General features: G+C 42.6%; 1 protein-coding gene across 19 annotated transcripts in view; it reads right to left on the bottom strand.

The window, feature by feature from the left end:
• Positions 1-14,354, bottom strand: part of MAP2 (microtubule associated protein 2) — a 241,669-nt gene extending 227,315 nt beyond the window's left edge. For 18 of the 19 annotated variants that reach the window (XM_083471736.1, XM_083471722.1, XM_083471734.1 and 15 more), the window contains exon 1: positions 14,303-14,354. The gene's annotated coding sequence lies outside the window, so the exon portion shown is untranslated. The remainder of the gene's footprint in view (positions 1-14,302) is intronic. The other variant, XM_083471721.1, reaches the window with a different exon arrangement.
• Positions 14,355-14,683: the final 329 nt, after the last annotated feature.

Consider the following 14,683-nt stretch of genomic DNA (forward strand, 5'->3'; position numbering starts at 1 on the left):
ATTTCTATTGCACCTTGGTCCATATTTTTCGCGATCATTTTCGTTTTCTTCTTGTTTAGTCTAAACCCTGCCACTCCTCCAAACTGTTCTATTTCCTCCAGTACTTCTTTTGCAGTACTTATTTTGATCTTCTATCGTTATTACCAAATCATCAGCAAACGCTTTGATTTTGTATTCATTTTGACCAATTGTCACTCCTTTTATTTTTCCATTTTGTCTAATCGAATTTAAAAGGACTTCTAGGACCGTTATAAATAATAATGGTGAAAGTGGACATCCCTGTCTTGTTCCTTTTGATATATTTACTTCTTCTGTAATTACATTGTTCATAATCAGTTTGGCTTTTTGTTCTGTGTAAATTGCCTTTATTCCGTTAAAGAATTATTTACCAACATCCATATGTTCTAAATTTTTCAACATAAAGTCCCATGTTATGTTGTCAAAGGCCTTTTCTGCATCCACAAACATCATTATGGCTTGTTTCTCATTCCTGGCAGACAGATATTCCACAATATTGATTATATTCCTTATATTATCCTTCATCTGCCTGCCTGGAAGGAAACCTGCCTGATCCTTATGAATAATTTCTAATAGTATGCTTTTAATTCTTTTCGCAAGGATCCCTGCGAATATTTTATAATCTGTGTTTAGCAGTGAAATCGGCCTATAATTTTTAACTTGTGTTAAGTCCGAATCCTGTTTTGGAATAAATGCAATATATGCTTCTTTCCATGTTTCCAGAATGTCTCTTTCCCTTAAAATGTTATTCATTACTTATTTCAGTGGTGTCATCAAGACAGATTTCATTTCTTTATAATAGCTTGCGGTGAATCCATCTGGGCCTGGAGCCTTTCCCCTCTTTAAATCTTTTATTGCTTCTTTTATCTCCTCAATTTCTATTGGGGCATTCAACTGTTCTTTTTTATCTGTCGGGATCTTCTGCACCTCTTTCTCCTTCAAAAATCTCTCTATTTTCCTCAAATTGTTTCTTTCTCTATTTTTATATAATTTTCTGTGGTAGTCCAAGAATCCCTTTCTGATTTCCTTTGGATTGACTATCTCTTCTCCTTCCACTATAATTTTGTTTATTGTATTCTGCTCTTTTTTTTTTTTTATTTGCCATGCAAGCCATTTTCCTGATTTGTTCGCAAATTTGAAGCTTCTCTGTCTTAGTTTTTTGATATTCCATTCCACTTCTCTATTTATTATCATTGCAAATTGAGTTTGAAGAACTTTAATATTTTCTTTTATTTTTCGGCTGTTTGGTTGCTTAATTAATTTTTGATCATTGTCCGTTATCTGCTTCAAAATTTCTTTTTTACCTTTTTCTCTATTTTTGTTCTTAATTGAATTCTGCTGGATGAAAAATGCTCTCATCACTGCCTTGCTTGCATCCCAAACCACATTTATCCTTGTACCCTTGTTGCAATTGTCAACAAAGTATTCTGTTAACCTCTTTTGTGCTTTTTCTATAATTTTCTGATCATCTAAGAGATAGTCATTCATTTTCCATCTGAAAGTTCTTTCCTCAAAACCTTTTAATTTGAATTTTATTGGCCTATGATCTGAAATCACTTTCGGTTGGATTTCTATTTGCTGGGTTCTTGGAGTCAATTCATTCAGCATCCAAATCTGATCTATCCTTGGCATTGACTGGTTCGGTTCTGAGTAGTAAGTAAACTGTTTGTCCAATGGGTGTCTGAGTCGCCAAATATCTATCAAGTTACAATTCTTTATCATTGAGGAAAAGGATTTGGGTAGTTTCCCTTTTTTACTTGTTCCCTCTCTAAGTCTATCCATTTCTAGTGAGACCACTCCATTCATATCACCCATTATTATAATTTTCTGATCCATGTGTTCAAATAGTTTTTCTTCCAAAGTTTTAAAGAACTCAGTCTTATTACCATTAGGTGCATAGATCCCGACTATAATCAAGTTTTCTCCTTGCCATTTGATCCGAACCACTATTATCCTTCCTTCTTCATCTTTAAAGATTTGTTGAGCTTCAATTTGTTTTTTATATACATGACCACTCCTCTTTTTTTCTCCTTGTCTGAAGATATAAATTCATTTCCTAGTCTTTTGTTAATCAGTATTTTTTGTGTCTTCTTGCCACGTGTCTCTTGTAAACAAATGATATCTAAATTTTTCTTTTTTAGAAATTGTTCAATGTTATTCCTCTTTTTTATCATTCATCCCATTGATGTTTCAATTCCGAATTTTTAACGCCATGATGTCCTGATTTTAAATAAATTTTATTTATTTTTCTATAATTTAGCTGTTTCTTCTTCTTCTCCTTCTTCTTCCTCTTCTGTTTTCTTTCCATTCTCTCCCTCTTCTTCCTCTGGTTCTGACCCCCCTGGTGCTCCTCCGTCTGCTCCTTTGGTTTCATCCTTTTCTGCTCTTAATGCCTTATATTTTCTCAGAAATTTCCCAGTCAATCTGTGCCTCTTGCTTCTATACGCAAAAGAGATTCCTTCCGCGAACTCCCATCTAAATTCAATGTTGTTTTTCTTCAGAGTCTGTACCAATGGTTTATATGGGTCTCTTCGTTTGAGTAATCTGATTGGTATATCTTTGAAAATGATTATGAAATCTCTTTTCTCTGTTCTTTTGTAGAATCATAATTCTCATTTCTCTATCTTTAAATGTGATCAAACAATCTCCTGCAAATCTTCTTGCTTTGGCTGTTCTTACTCTCATTCTAAATGCATTTTGCACTGTTTTTGCCATTTCTTCTACTGGTAGTTCCATCCATTGTGCTAATTCTGCTATCAATTTCTCTTTAATATTTTCTCCTTGTGTCTCTGGCACGGCTCTAAACCTCAGATTCACCTCCCTCTGCCTCAATTCATTCATGGCTATTACATCCTTCATCTCTTCTTGCGCTTTACTCAGTTCCATCATCTCTACTTTAATCTTTTCCTCCTCCCGTTTGACATCTTTCATTTCCAATCTTGTCTTCTTCATCCCCTCTTCTAAAGATTGCGTTCTCCTAGACACGTCTTTTATTTGCCCTTTCAACTCATTGACTGTTTCATCAATTTTTTTATCCATTTTTCCAATCTTGTTATCAACCTGCTCTAATTTTGACTCCAAATTTTTTTCACTCTGTTTAATTTCTGCAAACATTCTTAAAATCTCTGCTTTGAAATCTGCTTCTTGCTTAGACCCTTTCCTTTCTGTTGGTGTCCCCCCATCCATCCCTTTCTTTGGTGGATTCGACATTTTAATCTAACTAGCCCAACAAAAAAATTCTTACACAATAATATTTTATGTCCACCAGTCTCCTATAACAAAATTGACACCTCTTCAAAATACCGTAGAACCCTCCAGTATTATTAAATATTTGTCCAATAGAGCAGTCAATATTTATCAATCCAATCTTCGAATTTTAAATTTACCCAATTTTCTAATTTATAACTTTTAAAATAATTAACAGTCCTTAAGTTGTATATATGACCAAATGTCAATGCAGATTCGTCTTCTTGCCACCAATCAGGCTATTCCTCCTTTTGGATTATTTTGTTCTGCAAATTATGTCTTTGAGCTCAAATTCTATTTCAGATAAATCCCTCCAAATTTAAATTCTTCTACGATAATTCAACAGGGAGCCTAAAGCAATCTCCAAAAAGATAAACTTAATTTGACTTAGATCCCTCTTCTTTCAAGACCGGAGAACGTAGATATTAAAGTAGAAAAAAAATAAGAACCATCCCGTAGATGAAGAAGACAAAGTAGTTAAACCCTTATTGTCAGATTTATATCCAATTTTGTATCCAGTTTTCACCATAAAAATTCAGGAGAAGTATAAATGGCGTGAAAATATAAGAAAATAAAATCCAAAACTCAATCCCACAGATGGAAGAAGACAAAACAGTTGTAAATCCTTATTATCCAATTTACGTCCAATTTTATATCCAGCTTTCAATGTCCATAGAATCATAGAATCATAGAGTTGGAAGAGACCACAAGGGCCATCGAGTCCAACCCCCTGCCAAGCAGGAAACACCATCAGAGCACTCCTGACATATGGTTGTCAAGCCTCTGCTTAAAGACCTCCAAAGTAGGAGACTCCACCACACTCCTTGGCAGCAAATTCCACTGTCGAACAGCTCTCACTGTCAGGAAGTTCTTCCTAATGTTTAGGTGGAATCTTCTTTCTTGTAGTTTGGATCCATTGCTCCGTGTTCGCTTCTCCGGAGCAGCAGAAAACAACCTTTCTCCCTCCTCTATGTGACATCCTTTTATATATTTGAACATGGCTATCATATCACCCCTTAACCTCCTCTTCTCCAGGCTAAACATGCCCAGCTCCCTTAGCCGTTCCTCATAAGGCATCGTTTCCAGGCCTTTGACCATTTTGGTTGCCCTCCTCTGGACACGTTCCAGTTTGTCAGTGTCCTTCTTGAATTGTGGTGCCCAGAACTGGACACAGTACTCCAGGTGAGGTCTGACCAGAGCAGAATACAGTGGCACTATTACTTCCCTTGATCTAGATGCTATACTCCTATTGATGAGGCCCAGAATTGCATTGGCTTTTTTAGCTGCCGCGTCACACTGTTGGCTCATGTCAAGTTTGTGGTCAACCAAGACTCCTAGATCCTTTTCACATGTACTGCTCTCAAGCCAGGTGTCACCCATCTTGTATTTGTGCCTCTCATTTTTTTTGCCCAAGTGCAATACTTTACATTTCTCCCTGTTAAAATTCATCTTGTTTGTTTTGGCCCAGTTTTCTAATCTGTCAAGGTCGTTTTGAAGTGTGATCCTGTCCTCTGGGGTGTTAGCCACCCCTCCCAGTTTGGTGTCATCTGCAAATTTGATCAGTGAAGGAGTAGAAAAAAAACCAAGTTGTACCATCTCATTCCAACCACTAAAGGTCCTAAATCCGTGTTGGTGTGGCGTAGTTATAAAAGTTATAAAAATTGTGAAAATGTCCTAATTAGTTGAAGTCTCTTACATACTTTTTCTTTCTTTATGGCAAAGATTCAAAAGGAAAAAAGAAAATAAATTAAAGCAACAAATAAGGCCAATCCAAAATGTGCTTGTTCATTAATACATCCTCTGGCTGTTAACTATGCTTAAAAGTTGTCAATGGAGTCGAAGGCTTCCCTTTCGTTTCACTGTCCTTTGTTCTTTAAAAGTGAAAGTAGAGAACCGCTTCCTTCCACTATTTGCCTCCTCCGTTACATCAAAGACTTCAAATTTTAAACAAAAAGTTGCTTTTCTGTTTCCCCTATTTGCTTTAGTATTGTCCTTAATATAGTATATCTTCTTAAAAAGTTACTTTTTAGAAGAGTTAGTGGGGGAAAAGAAACAGTAGCCGCTAGAGCAACTCACTTTCCTTTTTCCGCTCTGCGTGCAGCGCTGCGTCTGAGCTGATTTTGGCTGACAGCTGAACTCCGTATAAATTTCTTTCTCTCCGGAGCCTCCTTGTTGTTTTCAGACTTCAAATTTATAATTAATCTGGAGCCGGATTTCTTTAATTTGAGAGTGAGGCGCTTCCTCTGCAAGCTCGGGGCTTCGCTATTCGGAGGTAGATAATGGCTTCCCTCGACCCGCTGATCTGCTCCGCCGTTCTCTTCACTTCTTTTTGAAGCTACCTGACGGCCGGGCGAACCGCTTCTGGTACCGCCGGGGACCTGACCTTCTGGACACCCACCAGAGGTATTTTAGGGGGCTACCGTGCCCTGTAGCACCCCTATTCCTCTGAAATAGCCCGGGATTTTCCTTGCGGTAAAATCCCCACTTGCGGCGAGATCGCGCTCCACCGGAAGTCCAAGTGATTTATTATTCTTCATCCTTCTTTATGCTTACATCTAGAGCCTCTTACCAGCATCTGTATTTTGAGTTGAAATTTTCTTATGTATTCAGATCATTTTCTGCACAAGAATGCCCAGGGGGAAATCTAGCTGAAGGGGAAACAGCCTTCACTGAGTGCTTGTTGCATGAGCAATCCTCAGCTAGGTCCCATGATAAAGAAAATGAAGGCTCTCAACCAGTCAAGAACAGCTTTACAAAATAAAAACACCAACCCTTCACTCTTAGCCTCTGGGATTAAAGTTGATTCCCCACAAATAACTACCGTATTTTTCGCTCTATAGGACGCATTTTTTCCCCTTCAAAAATGAAGGGGAAATGTGTGTGCGTCCTATGGAGCGAAGAAGCCATAGCCCCGTGACCCTCTCCCGGCTGGAGAGGTGGTGCGCGGCTATGGCAGGAGCCTCTTTAGCCGCACACCACTTCTCCAGCCGGGAGAGGGTTGCGGGGGGCTTCTTTAGCTAAACAAGCCCCCTGAGACCCTCTCCCGGCTGGAGAGGTGACGCGCGACTATGGCAGAAGTTTCTTTAGCCGCGCACCACCTCTCCAGCCAGGAGAACGCGCGCGGCTAAAGCAGCCCCCCGCGGCCCTCTCCCAGCTGGAGAGGTGACGCGCAGCTATGGCAGGAGCCTCTATAGCTGCGTGTCACCTCTCCAGCAGGGAGAGCGCGCGCACGGCTAAACAAGCCCCCGGGGACCCTCTCCCGGCAAGAGAGGTGACGAGCGACTATGGCAGAAGCCTCTTTAGCCGCGCACCACCTCTCCAGCCGGGAGAGCGCGCGCGCGGCTAAAGCCGGGAGAGCGCGCGCGCGGCTAAAGCAGCCCCCTACGACCCTCTCCCAGCTGGAGAGGTGACGCGCGACTACGGCAGGAGCCTCTATAGCTGCGTGTCACCTCTCCAGCCGGGAGAGCGCACGCGCGGCTAAACAAGCCCCCCGCGACCCTCTCCCGGCTGGAGGTGACGCGCGACGATGGCAGGAGCCTCTATAGCTGCGTGTCACCTCTCCAGCCTGGAGAGCGCGCGGGGGGCTATGGCAGGAGCCTCTCCGCTGCACGCCTTTCCCCGCTCCCCGACCTGCTCTTTGGGGCTGGTGGTGGGCTTCCCCCTGCCAGCCCCAAAGAGCAGGTCGAAAGGAACCTGAAGCCTGGAGAGCGAGAGGGGTCGGTGGGCACCGACCCCTTCCGCTCTCCAGGCTTCCAAGGTAGCCGCCTGAAGGCGACTGAACGGCACCTTGTTTTAGAGGGGGAAAACAAGAGGGGGGAAATTTTCCCAATCTCTGCACAGCGCCTCCTGCCGCTTCGCTGAAGGGGTGCTGGGCAGAGAGGGGGAGATTTTTTTTTCTTGTTTTCCCCCCTCTAAAACAAGGTGCGTCCTATTGTCCGGTGCGTCCTATAGAGCGAAAAATACGTAATCAATGTAAAGTGTGAGGTGACTCATTCTTTGCTTGAAGCTGAATAAAATTTGAAGCCCTAAAAAAACCACTTTTCGTGGCTTTATTTCAAACTTTAGAAGCCATTTCATCAAATGATACTATATTTGGAAGTCAAAGCGGGATAATGGGGGGAAAACTTTCTAAAAATGTTTCACGGAGTATCCTTTACATGCAAGGAAAAGAGGAGCTCAAAAGGCATCCAAGCCAGACCTGTCATGGTTTACTTCAGATTTCCCGAAGAATCATCAGGACCTTTCGATAGTGAGGACTTTCCACGTTCATGCAAGCTTCCCTCTTAAGAGTACTTCTACAGGGCTCATGTCCAGAGCAACCCCAGCAAAGTCTGGGCTGGGTGAAAAGGCAGAAGCTCAGGCCCTGCAGCAGGAGAATGTGGGTGCTCAAGATAGATGGAAAGCTTTCTTAGGCCAGTGGCAGAATGTAGGCAAAAAACACTGTTAACATCCTTAAACGTACACATGTCCCATTTTTCATCTGAGAAATGAAAATTGTTCAGGGAGGTGAATTACACCACATTTCCACAAGACACCTTGTTCAGCCCTAAGCCACAAAGGATTAAAATTAGCTTTGGAGTTTCACCACAGACTCCCCATGTGACCTGAGGGAAAGCGAAGTTGCTAAAGAATTACATTTAGGAGTCAGAGACTAATGGCCAAATCACTGCTCAGCTCTGGAGCTTATGGCATCCTGAGGAAAGTCACTACCAGAGTGCAATGCAGCTTCCTTGGCTGTTATAAGACTTGGCAGCTGCTCTGAGGTCCCTGACAGGCAAAACATAATTTTTCCAAAAACCCCCCACAAAACTTCAAATTACCTGACAATTTAATTTTCAGTTAATTATAACCCAGTTGAGTAGTCATTGCATTAACTCATTAATTTAGCATTCTGTATGTTGCTTCGTTGATTTGCAACAGAGTAACTTCAGTGAATATTGAGATATCACATACTGGTACTCAATCCTACATGCCAAGGTTAAATACCAGTTCAACCTCTGCATCCACTTTCAAAGGGGAAATGACAATGCAAATTATATGGTACCATCCAGCTTCACTGAAATATTAGAATGATAGCATGGCCATCCATAGGATTTTTAAAATTTCTTTTTGGCGGGGTGTGGGGGATATACTCCAAATAAATAAAGTTGTGCATTTTGTGAACACAGTGATACATTTCAAGTTGAAACATCAGCTTGCTTTCAAGGTATCCACGAATGCTGTAAAACCACAGTGCACAACAACATTTCCCTCAAACAATGAAAGCTAAATGAAAATCAGGATGTATATTCAATCATTATGTCTCTGAAAGTCAACCCTGCCCTACTCCCAAGGCGATGAAGGATGCAAAATACATTGCAATGCACTCTCAAGATGATAACCTCTTGGGCTGCACTAGTTTTAAAATACATTAAAAGTACAATTTGAAGACACTCAAAAGTCATCTTAGACCAACAGCTATTTCAGGTTCATTCTTCTACTCTTAACGGCAACAGCTTGACAAAATAAAACCGCTATCACCTTCAGTGGAGAAATGGGTCTCCTCTACGGGAGAGGAGAATAATTCTGGACACTTGGTGCCACAACCCCAAAGGCCATGCCATAGGCAGCCCTTGATACACCTCCTGAACAGATGGAACTAGCAGCACGGCAAGTATCTCTGTGGAGGGATTAGCATCTGCGGTGGGATTAGCAACTACAGTTTTTCCCTGACTACTGGATTCTGTGTCTCTCTGTGTGTAATCTGAAGTTGCCTCTAAGGACTGGCAAATTCTGAAGCTTAAAGGTTATATAGGGACATTAAAAATAAGAAGAACACTTACATCACACCTGCTTCTTTATTTATAATATAATCAGCAAAGCAGAAGAGGTTCTTCTGAGCCAAGGTAATAATGATTTGTGAGATTTCATATATTACAAGGTTCTTCAGTAAGAATGTTTTGATACTCTAATCCAGGGGTCTGCAACCTTTAAGACAAAAAGAGCCACTTGGAACCATTTCCGAAGGCAAAAAAAACCTGGGAGCCGCAAAACCATTGCGACATTTAAAACAAATATATCTCCGGAGCCGCAATCTGACAGCGGGCTGGAAGGTGATGTCGGGACGGTGCGTGACTAACGCACGCACCACCCCCATGTGACGTCACAGCCAGTACAGTGCCCACCACAGTGGGGAGTGTCGGGGCGCACAATGCGCCTCCTCCCCTCGCTAGTATCCGCCCCGGAGCCGCGGCAAAGGTGTAAAAGAGCCACATGCGGCTCCGGAGCCACGGGTTGCAGACCCCTGCTCTAGTCCATCCATGCATCTGAGAAATGTATGAAACATGAGTGGAATTCAGTGCAGAGCCGAGTGGGATATGCATACACAGAATGAGGTCCACTCTTGCAGCCCTCCAGAGCAGATTGAGGGAGAATGGGAGGCACATGGGGAGGAGGGAGTCCTGTTGCACGAGCAGACAGTATTCCACACATGCAACAGCGTGGCTGAATCCTGTCCTGCATGAATTCTTCTTGCTGTTGCAGTATCTGCAGATTATCTGAAACATGGTTTCCCAAAGTTCAGTGTCTGAGGTCTAAACACGGCCCCACATTATTCATGCAATTGTGGGGTGGCTGCTTATGCCTTACCATAAAAGAGTAAACAGATAACCAAAACAGAGGGTAAAAGAAGACCCATATTTGGATATGCTCAAGGCTTTCCCCCCCAACCACAACTTGCCAGAACTCAGTTCTGGCGCCTCTCAGGTGGGTACCATTGCCATTCTAAGAGAATGAAGGAGGCATTTTGGCACCTCTTTTTCTACAAAAATAGCATCACAATCCCTTCAGAAACTGGCCTGACATGGGTCAATGTCTGAAGAGGGCTTAAACTGCTCATGATGACAACTTCTAGAGATGGAAAGAAGGGGACTTGAATGGATCCTGGCTTCATAAAATGTGAGCCTTTAAAAGGCAAAGGGGGTGGCAGGAGTTTTTGAGGGGAAAGCAAGCACCCACATCTGAACCCTGTAAGAACATTCTAAGTACAATGAGAATGGCAATGTGAAAGTTGTTTGATGCTTAAATCATTTTCTGCATTAAACTGATATTTAAAAATCTAGACAACAGAATTCTTATTAACATTTTACATTTGTGTTACAGTATTAGTATTTTACTAATTTAGTATCTCCAACTCTTTCAGTACCTCTTTGTGAAACATTTATAAGTCCTTTTGGAAGGAACGCATAATGTTTACTGCAGCAGTTAACTGCAAACCCCTTTTCCACACAAACCTGTCTTCTTCTCATGTTATCCAACTTCTTATGTGTGAATTGCATACTGGGAGGCTTGATAACATGACAAAATGAAAAACCTAACGTCTCCCCAATAAACTCATCCAGTGTGAAAATCTGTATCTATTTGTATTTCCCACAGGCAGACCAAAAGCCAGCCAGCAGGACAGAGAGGACACGCCATTAAAGGGCCTCGAGTTGCCTTGAGAAGTCTATGCACTTGGTTAAAAATTCAATGACAGGTCAAAAATCACACACACACTTTGCTTTTCTTCCAGAGGGAAGTGAGAAACAAATATTAAGAGCAAAAATATAATCAAGTGGTTGTATATCTTAATTTTTGTTATTATTTTGACATCCTGTCACTCTAGTTGACATTATGCTTATTATAGAGTGTTTACCCCTAGTCTACCTTAAGGGGATGGGGCTTTATCAAAAAGTAACAACAGATATCTGGGTTTTGCCTTTCTGTCAAAAGTGATCCCCCCCCCCCATTTATTTTGTAAAATTTCATCTTAGCGTTCTGCACTTTAGTTTCCAGCCTCTATGCCCAGCTGACCTCTGCAGCACACAACCCTCTGCCACTTGCAGAAGGTGCCTGTTAACAAGCTGGGGATTTTCCAGCTTCAGCCACGCACACTCCATAAAGCACAGTGCTCCTGCAATCGTTGTACAACCATGGCAGAAGAACTTGGAACCATCGACTTACCACTGCACAAGTGCCTGCCTCCTCGTGTAAAGGAACAAAGCCCCTACGCTAGATAGGAGGAAAATATTCCACTGAACAATACACAGATATCAAGTTGCCAAAGAAATGCAAGGTGAGTATCTGCTCATCTGCAACCCACATACATGTTCCACAGAATCGCTTCCAAAGCATACATAATAATCAAAAGGAAAACAAGGTCCCAGGAAATGGGAAGCCTATGATCCTCCCAATTCCCAACAGATACTAGTATAACTTTAACATATACCGTATTTTGCGCCCCATAGGACGCACCTAGTTTTTTTGGGGGGAAATAAAGAGAAAAAAAATTATTTCTCCCCCAGGTGCGGGGCTGGAAGAACCAGGTCGGGGAACAGTGGGAAGGCACGCTCTGCCTCCCCGCTGTCCCCCGAGCTTGTGGGGCTGGCGATGGGGAGAAGTGCGCTGATCCCGGGACTGCAGGCAGCTCTGCCCTGCCGTCTGGAGTGGGGCGGGACTTAGCGCCCCACTCCCGATGGCCGCGCAGAGCTGTGCTGAGCCGGGGACTGCAGGCAGCTCTGCGCAACCCTCGGAGCCGGTTTCCCGGGGGTTGCGCAGAGCTTCCTGAAGCCTGGAGAGCGAGAGGGGTCGGTGCGCACCGACCCCTCTCGCTCTCCAGGCTTCAGCGAAAGCCTGCATTCGCCCCATAGGACGCACCCAGATTTCCCCTTCATTTTTGGAGGGGAAAAAGTGCGTCCTATGGGGCGAAAAATACGGTACCCCAAGGTATTTTCATTATTCCAATTTGCTCCAACCTTCAGCCTGGTGTAATGAATGAATGCAGGGGAGCAATGTACTCACAGCACCGCCATGTTTCACACATTCAAATATTTGCTACACTAGCAGCTAAACTGATCCAAGCCTATCTTGCACAATGAGATGCTGTCAGCTTGAGTCATTCTACCTCCTAAAAAAGGATGTCTGATTACATGATTCAGGTGCACCAGAAATGCAGTTGAAATTTGTGCCAAAAATACTAAGTTGAGATCAACAAGTTTGTATTTCTAATAGAGCTTCTGATTCTTATTAATGTATTCTCAAATAAGCTTCAGCATAAAATTGGACCAAGAAAAGGTCAGAACCCTGAACAAATCCATCCTGTCTCATAGCTGACAGAATGTCTACCAGCTCCTTTTGCTGGAAAACGTTCTTGGCAGCTGTTCACCCAAATCTGATAAATGGTAAGAGAGCAAAATGCTGTGTTTTGGACTCAAGCTACAGCATTTGACTCAGCGTACCCAGCTTTTTAATGTATTTAACGGAAGCTGGGAGTAAAATAAGGTCTCTCTGAAAGCAAAAGTATCTGTAAATAAATAAATAAATAAATAAATCAGCAAACTCACTGTGGGAGTTTTGTATTCTTTGGAGTTTGTGCCCCATTCCAAAACCCACCCACACTTAGTCTGAGTCAACAATAAGTTCAGCATTTTATACAGAGAGAGAGTGTGTGTGTTCTTTTTGTTTGTTAAATTCAGAAGCTCGTGGCATGGTCGTTATGAAACTGCAAAATCAAATGAGGGGATTTTATGTTGGCACTTATGCTTACAAACATACACTAAATAGCACCTCCGGCAGAAGCCTAGGCTAGACATTCTTGTGCCTTACTTATGGGCAGGGACTTTTTGATGTGGCAGAATATTTAGGATGCAATCCTAGGTACACTTGTCTGATAGTATGTCCCACTAAACACAGGGGGACTGACTTCTGAGTAAGCATGCACAGCTGGTAAAATGCGGTCTTGACTATGCTACCACTCAGTGGATTTGTAACTGGCTGACTGACCGAACCCAAAGGGTGCTCATCAATGGTTCCTCTTCATCCTGGAGAAGAGTGACTAGTGGGGTGCCACAGGGTTCTGTCTTGGGCCCGGTCTTATTCAACATCTTTATCAACGACTTGGATGATGGACTCAAGAGCATCCTGATCAAATTTGCAGATGACACCAAACTGGGAGGGGTGGCTAACACCCCAGAGGACAGGATCACACTTCAAAACGACCTTGACAGATTAGAGAACTGGGCCAAAACAAACAAGATGAATTTTAACAGGGAGAAATGTGAAGTATTGCACTTGGGCAAAAAAAATGAGAGGCACAAATACAAGATGGGGGACACCTGGCTTGAGAGCAGTACATGTGAAAAGGATCTAGGAGTCTTGGTTGACCACAAACTTGACATGAGCCAACAGTGTGACGCGGCAGCTAAAAAAGCCAATGCAATTCTGGGCTGCATCAATAGGAGTATAGCATCTAGATCAAGGGAAGTAATAGTGCCACTGTATTCTGCTCTGGTCAGACCTCACCTGGAGTACTGTGTCCAGTTCTGGGCACCACAGTTCAAGAAGGACACTGACAAACTGGAACGTGTCCAGAGGAGGGCAACCAAAATGGTCAAAGGCCTGGAAACGATGCCTTATGAGGAATGGCTAAGGGAGCTGGGCATGTTTAACCTGGAGAAGAGGAGGTTAAGGAGTGATATGATAGCCATATTCAAATATATAAAAGGATGTCACATAGAGGAGGGAGAAAGGTTGTTTTCTGCTGCTCCAGAGAAGCGGGCACGGAGCAATGGATCCAAACTACAAGAAAGAAGATTCCACCTAAACATTAGGAAGAGCTTCCTGACAGTAAGAGCTGTTCGACAGTGGAATTTGCTGCCAAGGAGTGTGGTGGAGTCTCCTTCTTTGGAGGTCTTTAAGCAGAGGCTTGACAACCATATGTCAGGAGTGCTCTGATGGTGTTTCCTGCTTGGCAGCGGGTTGGACTCGATGGCCCTTGTGGTCTATTCCAACTCTATGATTCTATTGTATGCACAGGATTGAAGGGTTCAATATGCAATCCCCCACCTGCATCCTCACATGATACATTCTTAGAAGGAATCTATTAAGTTCTTTCTCTCTCTTTGGTAGCATAGAGATCAGAGCTTTGTAATAAGGAACATGTTCCAGATCAATCAGACATCCATAGAATATTTTTACACTGCACGGTGATGGGGTTTAGACCATCACACAAAAAAATACCTACCTTTGGGTAGATTTGCCAGCCAGTGAATACCTCGGCAGGTTTTCTACAGTCTAAAAGAAAGAGAGGGAACCTTAATTAAAGTTAGAAACTGAAAATACTCATATGGTCCAGTTTTCAGACATGCTGTGCCAGCATTTAAGTGATAAAGGCAAAACATAGCAAAGACTATACTGGGGGGACGGGGACCCAGTGTTATACTGCGCTCTATATGACACTGACCAAACGAATATAATTTCATAAAACAGGTAAATTGTAATACCAGACAAGAAACAATGCCCCTCTACATCTTTAAAAGGTACAGTCCAGAAGGCCTTTTTACTCAATGCTAGCGGATAAGCAGAATGATCATGCCAAAGTAATATAGTACCTGTGGTATATTGG

The sequence above is a fragment of the Podarcis liolepis genome, assembly GCF_965112155.1.
Source record: "Podarcis liolepis genome assembly, chromosome: 1".
Taxonomy (NCBI): Eukaryota; Metazoa; Chordata; class Lepidosauria; order Squamata; family Lacertidae; genus Podarcis; species Podarcis liolepis.